Source organism: Crinia signifera, chromosome 3 (assembly GCF_055691185.1).
Source record: "Crinia signifera chromosome 3, ASM5569118v1, whole genome shotgun sequence".
Classification (NCBI taxonomy): domain Eukaryota; kingdom Metazoa; phylum Chordata; class Amphibia; order Anura; family Myobatrachidae; genus Crinia; species Crinia signifera.
The window spans coordinates 2638270-2656670 of record NC_139219.1 but is presented as its reverse complement, the minus strand read 5'-3'; positions in this window follow the sequence as shown (position 1 = coordinate 2656670).

Genomic DNA, 18401 nt, shown 5'->3' with positions numbered 1-18401 from the left:
CGCTGTACAGAGACTATTATTACCAGTTATTATATAGCGCACACATATTCCACAGCGCTGTACAGAGAATATTATTACCAGTTATTATATAGCGCACACATATTCCGCAGCGCTGTACAGAGACTATTATTACCAGTTATTATATAGCGCACACATATTCTGCAGCGCTGTACAGAGATTGTTATTACCAGTTATTATATAGCACACACATATTCCACTGCGCTGTACAGAGAATATTATTACCAGTTATTATATAGCGCACACATATTCCGCAGCGCTGTACAGAGAATATTATTACCAGTTACTATATAGAGCACACATATTCCGCAGCGCTGTACAGAGACTATTATTACCAGTTATTATATAGCGCACACATATTCCACAGCGCTGTACAGAGAATATTATTACCAGTTATTATATAGCGCACACATATTCCGCAGCGCTGTACAGAGACTATTATTACCAGTTATTATATAGCGCACACATATTCTGCAGCGCTGTACAGAGATTGTTATTACCAGTTATTATATAGCACACACATATTCCACTGCGCTGTACAGAGAATATTATTACCAGTTATTATATAGCGCACACATATTCCGCAGCGCTGTACAGAGAATATTATTACCAGTTATTATATAACGCACACATATTCTGCAGCGCTGTACAGAGACTGTTATTACCAGTTATTATATAGCGCACACATATTCCGCAGCGCTGTACAGAGACTAGTAAAACCGGTTATTATATAGCGCACACATATTCCGCAGCGCTGTACAGAGACTAGTATTACCGGTTATTATATAGAGCACACATATTCCGCAGCGCCGTACAGAGAATATTATTACCAGTTATTATATAGCGCACACATATTCCGCAGCACTGTACAGAGACTGTTATTACCAGTTATTATATAGCGCACACATATTCCGCAGCGCTGTACAGAGACTGTTATTACCAGTTATTATATAGCGCACACATATTCCGCAGCGCTGTACAGAGACTATTATTACCAGTTATTATATAGTACACACATATTCCGCAGCACTGTACAGAGACTGTTATTACCAGTTATTATATAGCGCACACATATTCCGCAGCGCTGTACAGAGAATATTATTACCAGTTATTATATAGTGCACACATATTCCACAGCGCTGTACAGAGACTATTATTACCAGTTATTATATAGCGCACACATATTCCGCAGCGATGTAAAGAGACTAGTATTACCGGTTATTATATAGCGCACACATATTCCGCAGTGCTGTACAGAGACTAATATTACCAGTTATTTATATAGCGCACACATATTCCACAGCGCTGTACAGAGACTATTATTACCAGTTATTATATAGCGCACACATATTCCGCAGCGCTGTACAGAGACTATTATTACCAGATATTATATAGCGCACACATATTCCGCAGCGCTGTACAGAGAATATTATTACCAGTTATTATAAAGCGCACACATATTCCACAGCGCTGTACAGAGACTATTATTACCAGTTATTATATAGCGCACACATATTCCGCAGCGCTGTACAGAGACTATTATTACCAGATATTATATAGCGCACACATATTCCGCAGCGCTGTACAGAGAATATTATTACCAGTTATTATATAGCGCACACATATTCCACAGCGCTGTACAGAGACTATTATTACCAGTTATTATATAGCGCACACATATTCCGCAGCGCTGTACAGAGACTGTTATTACCAGTTATTATATAGCGCACACATATTCCGCAGCGCTGTACAGAGACTATTATTACCAGTTATTATATAGTGCACACATATTCCGCAGCACTGTACAGAGACTGTTATTACCAGTTATTATATAGCGCACACATATTCCGCAGCGCTGTACAGAGAATATTATTACCAGTTTTTATATAGCGCACACATATTCCACAGCGCTGTACAGAGACTATTATTACCAGTTATTATATAGCGCACACATATTCCGCAGCGCTGTACAGAGACTAGTATTACCGGTTATTATATAGCGCACACATATTCTGCAGCGCCGTACAGAGAATATTATTACCAGTTATTATATAGCGCACACATATTCCACAGCGCTGTACAGAGACTATTATTACCAGTTATTATATATCGCACACATATTCCACAGCGCTGTACAGAGACTATTATTACCAGTTATTATATAGCGCACACATATTCCGCAGCGCTGTACAGAGACTATTATTACCAGATATTATATAGCGCACACATATTCCGCAGCGCTGTACAGAGAATATTATTACCAGTTATTATATAGCGCACACATATTCCGCAGCGCTGTACAGACAATATTATTACCAGTTATTATATAGCGCACACATATTCCACAGCACTGTACAGAGAATATTATTACCAGTTATTATATAGCGCACACATATTCCGCAGCGCTGTACAGAGAATATTATTACCAGTTATTATATAGCGCACACATATTCCGCAGCGCTGTACAGAGACTTTTATTACCAGTTATTATATAGCGCACACATATTCCGCAGCGCTGTACAGAGAATATTATTACCAGTTATTATATAGCGCACACATATTCCGCAGCGCTGTACAGAGAATAATATTACCAGTTATTATATAGCGCACACATATTCCGCAGCGCTGTACAGAGAATATTATTACCAGTTATTATATAGCGCACACATATTCCGCAGCGCTGTACAGAGAATATTATTACCAGTTATTATATAGCGCACACATATTCCGCAGCGCTGTACAGAGACTATTATTACCAGTTATTATATAGCGCACACATATTCCGCAGCGCTGTACAGAGACTATTATTACCAGTTATTATATAGCGCACACATATTCCGCAGCGCTGTACAGAGACTATTATTACCAGTTATTATATAGCGCACACATATTCCTCAGCGCTGTACAGAGAATATTATTACCAGTTATTATATAGCGCACACATATTCCGCAGCGCTGTACAGAGAATATTATTACCAGTTATTATATAGCGCACACATATTCCTCAGCGCTGTACAGAGAATATTATTACCAGTTATTATATAGCGCACACATATTCCGCAGCGCTGTACAGAGAATATTATTACCAGTTATTATATAGCGCACACATATTCCGCAGCGCTGTACAGAGAACATTATTACCAGTTATTATATAGCGCACACATATTCCGCAGCGCTGTACAGAGATTATTATTACCAGTTATTATATAGCGCACACATATTCCGCAGCGCTGTACAGATACTATTATTACCAGTTATTATATAGCGCACACATATTCTGCAGCGCTGTACAGAGAATATTATTACCAGTTATTATATAGCGCACACATATTCCGCAGCGCTGTACAGAGACTATTATTACCAGTTATTATATAGTGCACACATATTCCGCAGCGCTGTACAGATAATATTATTACCAATTATTATATAGCGCACACATATTCCGCAGCGCAGTACAGAGAATATTATTACCAGTTATTATATAGCGCACACATATTCCTCAGCGCTGTACAGAGAATATTATTACCAGTTATTATATAGCGCACACATATTCCGCAGCGCTGTACAAAGACTATTATTACCAGTTATTATATAGCGCACACATATTCCGCAGCGCTGTACAGAGACTATTATTACAAGTTATTATATAGTGCACACATATTCCGCAGCGCTGTACAGAGACTATTATTACCAGTTATTATATAGTGCACACATATTCCGCAGCACTGTACAGAGATTATTACCAGTTATTATATAGCGCACACATATTCCGCAGCGCTGTACAGAGAATATTATTACCAGTTATTATATAGCGCACACATATTCCTCAGCGCTGTACAGAGAATATTATTACCAGTTATTATATAGCGCACACATATTCTGCAGCGCTGTACAGAGAATATTATTACCAGTTATTATATAGCGCACACATATTCCGCAGCGCTGTACAGAGAACATTATTACCAGTTATTATATAGCGCACACATATTCCGTAGCGCTGTACAGAGATTATTATTACCAGTTATTATATAGCGCACACATATTCCGCAGCGCTGTACAGAGACTATTACCAGTTATTATATAGCGCACACATATTCCGCAGCGCTGTACAGAGAATATTATTACCAGTTATTATATAGCGCACACATATTCCGCAGCGTTGTACAGAGACTATTATTACCAGTTATTATATAGCGCACATATATTCCGCAGCGCTGTACAGAGAATATTATTACCAGTTATTATATAGCGCACACATATTCCGCAGCGCTGTACAGAGACTATTATTACCAGTTATTATATAGCGCACACATATTCTGCAGCGCTGTACAGAGAATATTATTACCAGTTATTATATAGCGCACACATATTCCGCAGCGCTGTACAGAGACTATTATTACCAGTTATTATATAGTGCACACATATTCTGCAGCGCTATACAGACTATTATTACCAGTTATTATATAGCGCACACATATTCCACAGCGCTGTACAGAGACTATTATTACCAGTTGTTTATATAGCGCACACATATTCCGCAGCGCTGTACAGAGATTATTATTACCAGTTATTATATAGCGCACACATATTCTGCAGCGCTGTACAGAGAATATTATTACCAGTTATTATATAGCGCACACATATTCCGCAGCGCTGTACAGAGACTATTATTACCAGTTATTTATATAGCGCACACATATTCCACAGCGCTGTACAGAGACTATTATTACCAGTTATTATATAGCGCACACATATTCCGCAGCGCTGTACAGAGAATATTATTACCAGGTATTATATAGCGCACACATATTCCGCAGCGCTGTACAGAGAATATTATTACCAGTTATTATATAGCGCACACATATTCCGCAGCGCTGTACAGAGAATATTATAAACCAGTTATTATATAGCGCACACATATTCCGCAGCGCTGTACAGAGACTATTATTACCAGTTATTATATAGCGCACACATATTCTGCAGCGCTGTACAGAGAATATTATTACCAGTTATTATATAGCGCACACATATTCCGCAGCGCTGTACAGAGAATATTATTACCAGTTATTATATAGCGCTCACATATTCCACAGCGCTGTACAAGGACTATTATTACCAGTTATTATATACCGCACACATAGTCCACAGCGCTGTACAGAGACTATTATTACCAGTTATTATATAGCGCACACATATTCCACAGTGCTGTACAGAGACTATTATTACCAGTTATTATATAGCGCACACATATTCCGCAGCGCTGTACAGAGACTATTATTACCAGTTATTATATAGCGCACACATATTCCGCAGCACTGTACAGAGACTATTATTACCAGTTATTATATAGCGCACACATATTCCGCAGCGCTGTACAGAGAATATTATTACCAGTTATTATATAGCGCACACATATTCCGCAGCGCTGTACAGAGACTATTATTACCAGTTATTATATAGTGCACACATATTCTGCAGCGCTATACAGACTATTATTACCAGTTATTATATAGCACACACATATTCCGCAGCGCTGTACAGAGACTATTATTACCAGTTATTATATAGCGCACACATATTCCGCAGCGCTGTACAGAGACTATTATAACCAGTTATTATATAGCGCACACGTATTCCGCAGCGCTGTACAGAGACTATTATTACCAGTTATTATATAGCGCACACATATTCCGCAGCGCTGTACAAAGAATATCATTACCAGTTATTTATATAGCGCACACATATTCCACAGTGCTGTACAGAGATTATTATTACTAGTTATTATAAAGCGCACACATATTCCGCAGCGCTGTACAGAGACTATTATTACCAGTTATTATATAGTGCACACATATTCCGCAGCGCTGTACAGAGAATATTATTACCAGTTATTATATAGCGCACACATATTCCACAGCACTGTCCAGAGACTATTATTACCAGTTATTATATAGCGCACACATATTCCGCAGCGCAGTACAGAGAATAGTATTACCGGTTATTATATAGCGCACACATATTCCGCAGTGCTGTACAGAGATATTACCAGTTATTATATAGCGCACACATATTCCGCAGCGCTGTACAGAGACTATTATTACCAGTTATTATATAGCGCACACATATTCTGCAGCGCTGTACAGAGAATATTATTACCAGTTATTATATAGCGCACACATATTCCGCAGCGCTGTACAGAGACTATTATTACCAGTTATTATATAGTGCACACATATTCTGCAGCGCTATACAGACTATTATTACCAGTTATTATATAGCGCACACATATTCCGCAGCGCAGTACAGAGAATAGTATTACCGGTTATTATATAGCGCACACATATTCCGCAGCGCTGTACAGAGACTATTATTACCAGTTATTTATATAGCGCACACATATTCCACAGCGCTGTACAGAGACTATTATTACCAGTTATTATATAGCGCACACATATTCCGCAGCGTTGTACAGAGACTATTATTACCAGTTATTATATAGCGCACATATATTCCGCAGCGCTGTACAGAGAATATTATTACCAGTTATTATATAGCGCTCACATATTCCACAGCGCTGTACAAGGACTATTATTACCAGTTATTATATACCGCACACATAGTCCACAGCGCTGTACAGAGACTATTATTACCAGTTATTATATAGCGCACACATATTCCACAGTGCTGTACAGAGACTATTATTACCAGTTATTATATAGCGCACACATATTCCGCAGCGCTGTACAGAGACTATTATTACCAGTTATTATATAGCGCACACATATTCTGCAGCGCTGTACAGAGACTATTATTACCAGTTATTATATAGCGCACACATATTCCGCAGCGCTGTACAGAGACTATTATTACCAGTTATTATATAGTGCACACATATTCTGCAGCGCTATACAGACTATTATTACCAGTTATTATATAGCACACACATATTCCGCAGCGCTGTACAGAGACTATTATTACCAGTTATTATATAGCGCACACATATTCCGCAGTGCTGTACAGAGACTATTATTACCAGTTATTATATAGCGCACACGTATTCCGCAGCGCTGTACAGAGACTATTATTACCAGTTATTATATAGCGCACACATATTCCGCAGCGCTGTACAGAGAATATCATTACCAGTTATTTATATAGCGCACACATATTCCACAGTGCTGTACAGAGATTATTATTACTAGTTATTATATAGCGCACACATATTCCGCAGCGCTGTACAGAGACTATTATTACCAGTTATTATATAGTGCACACATATTCCGCAGCGCTGTACAGAGAATATTATTACCAGTTATTATATAGCGCACACATATTCCACAGCACTGTCCAGAGACTATTATTACCAGTTATTTTATAGCGCACACATATTCCGCAGCGCTGTACAGAGAATATTATTACCAGTTATTATATAGCGCACACATATTCCGCAGCGTTGTACAGAGACTATTATTACCAGTTATTATATAGCGCACACATATTCCACAGCGCTGTACAGAGATTATTATTACCAGTTATTATATAGCGCACACATATTCCACAGTGCTGTACAGAGAATATTATTACCAGTTATTATATAGCGCATACATATTCCGCAGCGCTGTACAGAGAATATTATCACCAGTTATTTATATAGCGCACACATATTCCGCAGCGATGTACAGAGATTATTATTACTAGTTATTATATAGCGCACACATATTCCGCAGCGCTGTACAGACTATTATTACCAGTTATTATATAGCGCACACATATTCCACAGCGCTGTACAGAGACTATTATTACCAGTTATTATATAGCGCACACATATTCCGCAGCGCTGTACAGAGACTATTATTACCAGTTATTATATAGCGCACACATATTCCGCAGTGCTGTACAGAGAATATTATTACCAGTTATTATATAGCGCACACATATTCCGCAGCGCTGTACAGAGACTATTATTACCAGTTATTATATAGCACACACATATTCCACAGCGCTGTACAGAGACTATTATTACCAGTTATTTATATAGCGCACACATATTCCGCAGCACTGTACAGAAACTATTATTACCAGTTATTATATAGCGCACACATATTCCGCAGCGCAGTACAGAGAATATTATTACCAGTTATTATATAGCGCACACATATTCCACAGCGCTGTACACAGACTATTATTACCAGTAATTATATAGCGCACACATATTCCTCAGCGCTGTACAAAGATTATTATTACCAGTTATTATATAGCGCACACATATTCCGCAGCGCTGTACAGAGACTATTATTACCAGTTATTATATAGCGCACACATATTCCGCAGCGCTGTACTGAGACTATTATTACCAGTTATTATATAGCGCACACATATTCCGCAGCGCTGTACAGAGACTATTATTACCAGTTATTTATATAGCGCACACATATTCCACAGCGCTGTACAGAGACTATTATTACCAGTTATTTATATAGCGCACACATATTCCACAGCACTGTACAGAAACTATTATTACCAGTTATTTATATAGCGCACACATATTCCACAGCGCTGTACAGAGACTATTATTACCAGTTATTTATATAGCGCACACATATTCCGCAGCGCAGTACAGAGAATATTATTACCAGTTATTATATAGCGCACACATATTCCGCAGCGCAGTACAGAGACTATTATTACCAGTTATTATATAGTGCACACATATTCTGCAGCGCTATACAGACTATTATTACCAGTTATTATATAGCGCACACATATTCCGCAGCGCTGTACAGAGACTATTATTACCAGTTATTATATAGCGCACACATATTCCGCAGCGCTGTACAGAGACTATTATTACCAGTTATTATATAGCGCACACGTATTCCGCAGCGCTGTACAGAGACTATTATTACCAGTTATTATATAGCGCACACATATTCCGCAGCGCTGTACAAAGAATATCATTACCAGTTATTTATATAGCGCACACATATTCCACAGTGCTGTACAGAGATTATTATTACTAGTTATTATAAAGCGCACACATATTCCGCAGCGCTGTACAGAGACTATTATTACCAGTTATTATATAGTGCACACATATTCCGCAGCGCTGTACAGAGAATATTATTACCAGTTATTATATAGCGCACACATATTCCACAGCACTGTCCAGAGACTATTATTACCAGTTATTATATAGCGCACACATATTCCGCAGCGCAGTACAGAGAATAGTATTACCGGTTATTATATAGCGCACACATATTCCGCAGTGCTGTACAGAGATATTACCAGTTATTATATAGCGCACACGTATTCCGCAGCGCTGTACAGAGACTATTATTACCAGTTATTATATAGCGCACACATATTCTGCAGCGCTGTACAGAGAATATTATTACCAGTTATTATATAGCGCACACATATTCCGCAGCGCTGTACAGAGACTATTATTACCAGTTATTATATAGTGCACACATATTCTGCAGCGCTATACAGACTATTATTACCAGTTATTATATAGCGCACACATATTCCGCAGCGTTGTACAGAGACTATTATTACCAGTTATTATATAGCGCACACATATTCCGCAGCACTGTACAGAGAATATTATTACCAGTTATTTATATAGCGCACACATATTCCACAGCGCTGTACAGAGAATATTATTACCAGTTATTATATAGCGCACACATATTCCACAGCGCTGTACAGAGACTATTATTTCCAGTTATTATATAGCGCACACATATTCTGCAGCGCTGTACAGAGACTATTATTACCAGTTATTATATAGCACACATATTCCGCAGCGCTGTACAGAGACTATTATTACCAGTTATTATATAGCGCACACATATTCCGCAGCGCTGTACAGAGATATTATTACCAGTTATTATATAGCGCACACATATTCCACAGCCCAGTACAGAGACTATTATTAACAGTTATTATATAGCTCACACATATTCCACAGCGCTGTACAGAGATTATTATTACCAGTTATTATATAGCGCACACATATTCCACAGTGCTGTACAGAGAATATTATTACCAGTTATTATATAGCGCACACATATTCCGCAGCGCTGTACAGAGAATATTATCACCAGTTATTTATATAGCGCACACATATTCCGCAGCGATGTACAGAGATTATTATTACTAGTTATTATATAGCGCACACATATTCCGCAGCGCTGTACAGACTATTATTACCAGTTATTATATAGCGCACACATATTCCACAGCGCTGTACAGAGACTATTATTACCAGTTATTATATAGCGCACACATATTCCGCAGCGCTGTACAGAGACTATTATTACCAGTTATTATATAGCGCACACATATTCCGCAGTGCTGTACAGAGAATATTATTACCAGTTATTATATAGCGCACACATATTCCGCAGCGCTGTACAGAGACTATTATTACCAGTTATTATATAGCACACACATATTCCACAGCGCTGTACAGAGACTATTATTACCAGTTATTTATATAGCGCACACATATTCCGCAGCACTGTACAGAAACTATTATTACCAGTTATTATATAGCGCACACATATTCCGCAGCGCAGTACAGAGAATATTATTACCAGTTATTATATAGCGCACACATATTCCACAGCGCTGTACACAGACTATTATTACCAGTAATTATATAGCGCACACATATTCCTCAGCGCTGTACAGAGATTATTATTACCAGTTATTATATAGCGCACACATATTCCGCAGCGCTGTACAGAGACTACTATTACCAGTTATTGTATAGCGCACACATATTCCGCAGCGCTGTACTGAGACTATTATTACCAGTTATTATATAGCGCACACATATTCCGCAGCGCTGTACAGAGACTATTATTACCAGTTATTTATATAGCGCACACATATTCCACAGCGCTGTACAGAGACTATTATTACCAGTTATTTATATAGCGCACACATATTCCACAGCACTGTACAGAAACTATTATTACCAGTTATTTATATAGCGCACACATATTCCACAGCGCTGTACAGAGACTATTATTACCAGTTATTTATATAGCGCACACATATTCCGCAGCGCAGTACAGAGAATATTATTACCAGTTATTATATAGCGCACACATATTCCGCAGCGCAGTACAGAGACTGTTATTACCAGTTATTATATAGTTCACACATATTCCGCAGCGCTGTACAGAGAATATTATTACCAGTTATTATATAGCGCACACATATTCCGCAGCGCTGTACAGAGACTATTATTACCAGTTATTATATAGCGCACACATATTCCACAGCGCTGTACAGAAACTATTATTACCAGTTATTATATAGCGCACACATATTCCGCAGCGCAGTACAGAGAATATTATTACCAGTTATTATATAGCGCACACATATTCCACAGCGCTGTACAGAAACTATTATTACCAGTTATTATATAGCGCACACATATTCCGCAGCGCAGTACAGAGACTGTTATTACCAGTTATTATATAGTGCACACATATTCCGCAGCGCTGTACAGAGAATATTATTACCAGTTATTATATAGCGCACACATATTCCGCAGCGCTGTACAGAGACTATTATTACCAGTTATTATATAGCGCACACATATTCCACAGCGCTGTACAGAAACTATTATTACCAGTTATTATATAGCGCACACATATTCCGCAGCGCAGTACAGAGAATATTATTACCAGTTATTATATAGCGCACACATATTCCGCAGCGCTGTACAGAGAATATTACCAGTTATTATATAGCGCACACATATTCCGCAGCGCAGTACAGAGAATATTATTACCAGTTATTATATAGCGCACACATATTCCACAGCGCTGTACAGAGACTATTATTACCAGTTATTATATAGCACACACATATTCCACAGCGCTGTACAGAGAATATTATTACCAGTTATTATATAGCGCACACATATTCCACAGCGCTGTACAGAGACTATTATTACCAGTTATTATATAGCGCACACATATTCCGCAGCGCAGTACAGAGAATATTATTACCAGTTATTATATAGCGCACACATATTCCGCAGCGCTGTACAGAGAATATTATTACCAATTATTATATAGCGCACACATATTCCGCAGCGCTGTACAGAGAATATTATTACCAGTTATTATATAGCGCACACATATTCCGCAGCGCTGTACAGAGAATATTACCACCAGTTATTATATAGCGCACACATATTCCACAGCGCTGTACAGAGATTATTATTACCAGTTATTATATAGCGCACACATATTCCGCAGCGCTGTACAGAGGATATTATTACCAGTTATTATATAGCGCACACATATTCCGCAGTGCTGTACAGAGAATATTATTACCAGTTATTATATAGCGCACACATATTCCGCAGCGCTGTACAGAGAATATTACCACCAGTTATTATATAGCGCACACATATTCCACAGCGCTGTACAGAGATTATTATTACCAGTTATTATATAGCGCACACATATTCCGCAGCGCTGTACAGAGGATATTATTACCAGTTATTATATAGCGCACACATATTCCGCAGTGCTGTACAGAGAATATTATTACCAGTTATTATATAGCGCACACATATTCCGCAGCGCTGTACAGAGAATATTATTACCAGTTATTATATAGCGCACACATATTCCGCAGCGCTGTACAGAGACTATTATTACCAGTTATTATATAGCGCACACATATTCCGCAGTGCTGTACAGAGAATATTATTACCAGTTATTATATAGCGCACACATATTCCGCAGCGCTGTACAGAGACTATTATTACCAGTTATTATATAGCACACACATATTCCACAGCGCTGTACAGAGACTATTATTACCAGTTATTTATATAGCGCACACATATTCCGCAGCACTGTACAGAAACTATTATTACCAGTTATTATATAGCGCACACATATTCCGCAGCGCAGTACAGAGAATATTATTACCAGTTATTATATAGCGCACACATATTCCACAGCGCTGTACACAGACTATTATTACCAGTAATTATATAGCGCACACATATTCCTCAGCGCTGTACAGAGATTATTATTACCAGTTATTATATAGCGCACACATATTCCGCAGCGCTGTACAGAGACTATTATTACCAGTTATTATATAGCGCACACATATTCCGCAGCGCTGTACTGAGACTATTATTACCAGTTATTATATAGCGCACACATATTCCGCAGCGCTGTACAGAGACTATTATTACCAGTTATTTATATAGCGCACACATATTCCACAGCGCTGTACAGAGACTATTATTACCAGTTATTTATATAGCGCACACATATTCCACAGCACTGTACAGAAACTATTATTACCAGTTATTTATATAGCGCACACATATTCCACAGCGCTGTACAGAGACTATTATTATCAGTTATTTATATAGCGCACACATATTCCGCAGCGCAGTACAGAGAATATTATTACCAGTTATTATATAGCGCACACATATTCCGCAGCGCAGTACAGAGACTGTTATTACCAGTTATTATATAGTTCACACATATTCCGCAGCGCTGTACAGAGAATATTATTACCAGTTATTATATAGCGCACACATATTCCGCAGCGCTGTACAGAGACTATTATTACCAGTTATTATATAGCGCACACATATTCCACAGCGCTGTACAGAAACTATTATTACCAGTTATTATATAGCGCACACATATTCCGCAGCGCAGTACAGAGAATATTATTACCAGTTATTATATAGCGCACACATATTCCACAGCGCTGTACAGAAACTATTATTACCAGTTATTATATAGCGCACACATATTCCGCAGCGCAGTACAGAGACTGTTATTACCAGTTATTATATAGTGCACACATATTCCGCAGCGCTGTACAGAGAATATTATTACCAGTTATTATATAGCGCACACATATTCCGCAGCGCTGTACAGAGACTATTATTACCAGTTATTATATAGCGCACACATATTCCACAGCGCTGTACAGAAACTATTATTACCAGTTATTATATAGCGCACACATATTCCGCAGCGCAGTACAGAGAATATTATTACCAGTTATTATATAGCGCACACATATTCTGCAGCGCTGTACAGAGAATATTACCAGTTATTATATAGCGCACACATATTCCGCAGCGCAGTACAGAGAATATTATTACCAGTTATTATATAGCGCACACATATTCCACAGCGCTGTACAGAGACTATTATTACCAGTTATTATATAGCGCACACATATTCCACAGCGCTGTACAGAGAATATTATTACCAGTTATTATATAGCGCACACATATTCCACAGCGCTGTACAGAGACAATTATTACCAGTTATTATATAGCGCACACATATTCCGCAGCGCAGTACAGAGAATATTATTACCAGTTATTATATAGCGCACACATATTCCGCAGCGCTGTACAGAGAATATTATTACCAATTATTATATAGCGCACACATATTCCGCAGCGCTGTACAGAGAATATTATTACCAGTTATTATATAGCGCACACATATTCCGCAGCGCTGTACAGAGAATATTACCACCAGTTATTATATAGCGCACACATATTCCACAGCGCTGTACAGAGATTATTATTACCAGTTATTATATAGCGCACACATATTCCGCAGCGCTGTACAGAGGATATTATTACCAGTTATTATATAGCGCACACATATTCCGCAGTGCTGTACAGAGAATATTATTACCAGTTATTATATAGCGCACACATATTCCGCAGCGCTGTACTGAGACTATTATTACCAGTTATTATATAGCGCACACATATTCCGCAGCGCTGTACAGAGACTATTATTACCAGTTATTTATATAGCGCACACATATTCCACAGCGCTGTACAGAGACTATTATTACCAGTTATTTATATAGCGCACACATATTCCACAGCGCTGTACAGAGACTATTATTACCAGTTATTATATAGCGCACACATATTCTGCAGCACTGTACAGAGATTATTATTACCAGTTATTTATATAGCGCACACATATTCCACAGCGCTGTACAGAGACTATTATTACCAGTTATTTATATAGCGCACACATATTCCACAGCGCTGTACAGAGACTATTATTACCAGTTATTATATAGCGCACACATATTCCGCAGCACTGTACAGAAACTATTATTACCAGTTATTTATATAGCGCACACATATTCCACAGCGCTGTACAGAGACTATTATTACCAGTTATTATATAGCGCACACATTCCCCAGCGCTGTACAGAGACTATTATTACCAGTTATTTATATAGCGCACACATATTCCGCAGCGCAGTACAGAGAATATTATTACCAGTTATTATATAGCGCACACATATTCCGCAGCGCAGTACAGAGACTGTTATTACCAGTTATTATATAGTTCACACATATTCCGCAGCGCTGTACAGAGAATATTATTACCAGTTATTATATAGCGCACACATATTCCGCAGCGCTGTACAGAGACTATTATTACCAGTTATTATATAGCGCACACATATTCCACAGCGCTGTACAGAAACTATTATTACCAGTTATTATATAGCGCACACATATTCCGCAGCGCAGTACAGAGAATATTATTACCAGTTATTATATAGCGCACACATATTCCACAGCGCTGTACAGAAACTATTATTACCAGTTATTATATAGCGCACACATATTCCGCAGCGCAGTACAGAGACTGTTATTACCAGTTATTATATAGTGCACACATATTCCGCAGCGCTGTACAGAGAATATTATTACCAGTTATTATATAGCGCACACATATTCCGCAGCGCTGTACAGAGACTATTATTACCAGTTATTATATAGCGCACACATATTCCACAGCGCTGTACAGAAACTATTATTACCAGTTATTATATAGCGCACACATATTCCGCAGCGCAGTACAGAGAATATTATTACCAGTTATTATATAGCGCACACATATTCTGCAGCGCTGTACAGAGAATATTACCAGTTATTATATAGCGCACACATATTCCGCAGCGCAGTACAGAGAATATTATTACCAGTTATTATATAGCGCACACATATTCCACAGCGCTGTACAGAGACTATTATTACCAGTTATTATATAGCGCACACATATTCCACAGCGCTGTACAGAGAATATTATTACCAGTTATTATATAGCGCACACATATTCCACAGCGCTGTACAGAGACAATTATTACCAGTTATTATATAGCGCACACATATTCCGCAGCGCAGTACAGAGAATATTATTACCAGTTATTATATAGCGCACACATGTTCCACAGCGCTGTACAGAGATTATTATTACCAGTTATTATATAGCGCACACATATTCCGCAGCGCTGTACAGAGGATATTATTACCAGTTATTATATAGCGCACACATATTCCGCAGTGCTGTACAGAGAATATTATTACCAGTTATTATATAGCGCACACATATTCCGCAGCGCTGTACAGAGAATATTACCACCAGTTATTATATAGCGCACACATATTCCACAGCGCTGTACAGAGATTATTATTACCAGTTATTATATAGCGCACACATATTCCGCTGCGCTGTACAGAGGATATTATTACCAGTTATTATATAGCGCACACATATTCCGCAGTGCTGTACAGAGAATATTATTACCAGTTATTATATAGCGCACACATATTCCGCAGCGCTGTACAGAGAATATTATTACCAGTTATTATATAGCGCACACATATTCCGCAGCGCTGTACAGAGACTATTATTACCAGTTATTATATAGCGCACACATATTCCGCAGTGCTGTACAGAGAATATTATTACCAGTTATTATATAGCGCACACATATTCCGCAGCGCTGTACAGAGACTATTATTACCAGTTATTATATAGCACACACATATTCCACAGCGCTGTACAGAGACTATTATTACCAGTTATTTATATAGCGCACACATATTCCGCAGCACTGTACAGAAACTATTATTACCAGTTATTATATAGCGCACACATATTCCGCAGCGCAGTACAGAGAATATTATTACCAGTTATTATATAGCGCACACATATTCCACAGCGCTGTACACAGACTATTATTACCAGTAATTATATAGCGCACACATATTCCTCAGCGCTGTACAGAGATTATTATTACCAGTTATTATATAGCGCACACATATTCCGCAGCGCTGTACAGAGACTATTATTACCAGTTATTATATAGCGCACACATATTCCGCAGCGCTGTACTGAGACTATTATTACCAGTTATTTATATAGCGCACACATATTCCGCAGCGCAGTACAGAGACTGTTATTACCAGTTATTATATAGTTCACACATATTCCGCAGCGCTGTACAGAGAATATTATTACCAGTTATTATATAGCGCACACATATTCCGCAGCGCTGTACAGAGACTATTATTACCAGTTATTATATAGCGCACACATATTCCACAGCGCTGTACAGAAACTATTATTACCAGTTATTATATAGCGCACACATATTCCGCAGCGCAGTACAGAGAATATTATTACCAGTTATTATATAGCGCACACATATTCCACAGCGCTGTACAGAAACTATTATTACCAGTTATTATATAGCGCACACATATTCCGCAGCGCAGTACAGAGACTGTTATTACCAGTTATTATATAGTGCACACATATTCCGCAGCGCTGTACAGAGAATATTATTACCAGTTATTATATAGCGCACACATATTCCGCAGCGCTGTACAGAGACTATTATTACCAGTTATTATATAGCGCACACATATTCCACAGCGCTGTACAGAAACTATTATTACCAGTTATTATATAGCGCACACATATTCCGCAGCGCAGTACAGAGAATATTATTACCAGTTATTATATAGCGCACACATATTCCGCAGCGCTGTACAGAGACTATTATTACCAGTTATTATATAGCGCACACATATTCCGCAGCGATGTACAGAGAATATTATTACCAGTTATTATATAGCGCACACATATTCCACAGCGCTGTACAGAGACTATTATTACCAGTTATTATATAGCGCACACATATTCCACAGCGCTGTACAGAGAATATTATTACCAGTTATTATATAGCGCACACATATTCCACAGCGCTGTACAGAGACAATTATTACCAGTTATTATATAGCGCACACATATTCCGCAGCGCAGTACAGAGAATATTATTACCAGTTATTATATAGCGCACACATATTCCGCAGCGCTGTACAGAGACTATTATTACCAGTTATTATATAGCGCACACATATTCCGCAGCGATGTACAGAGACTATTATTACCAGTTATTATATAGCGCACACATATTCCGCAGCGCTGTACAGAGAATATTATTACCAGTTATTATATAGCGCA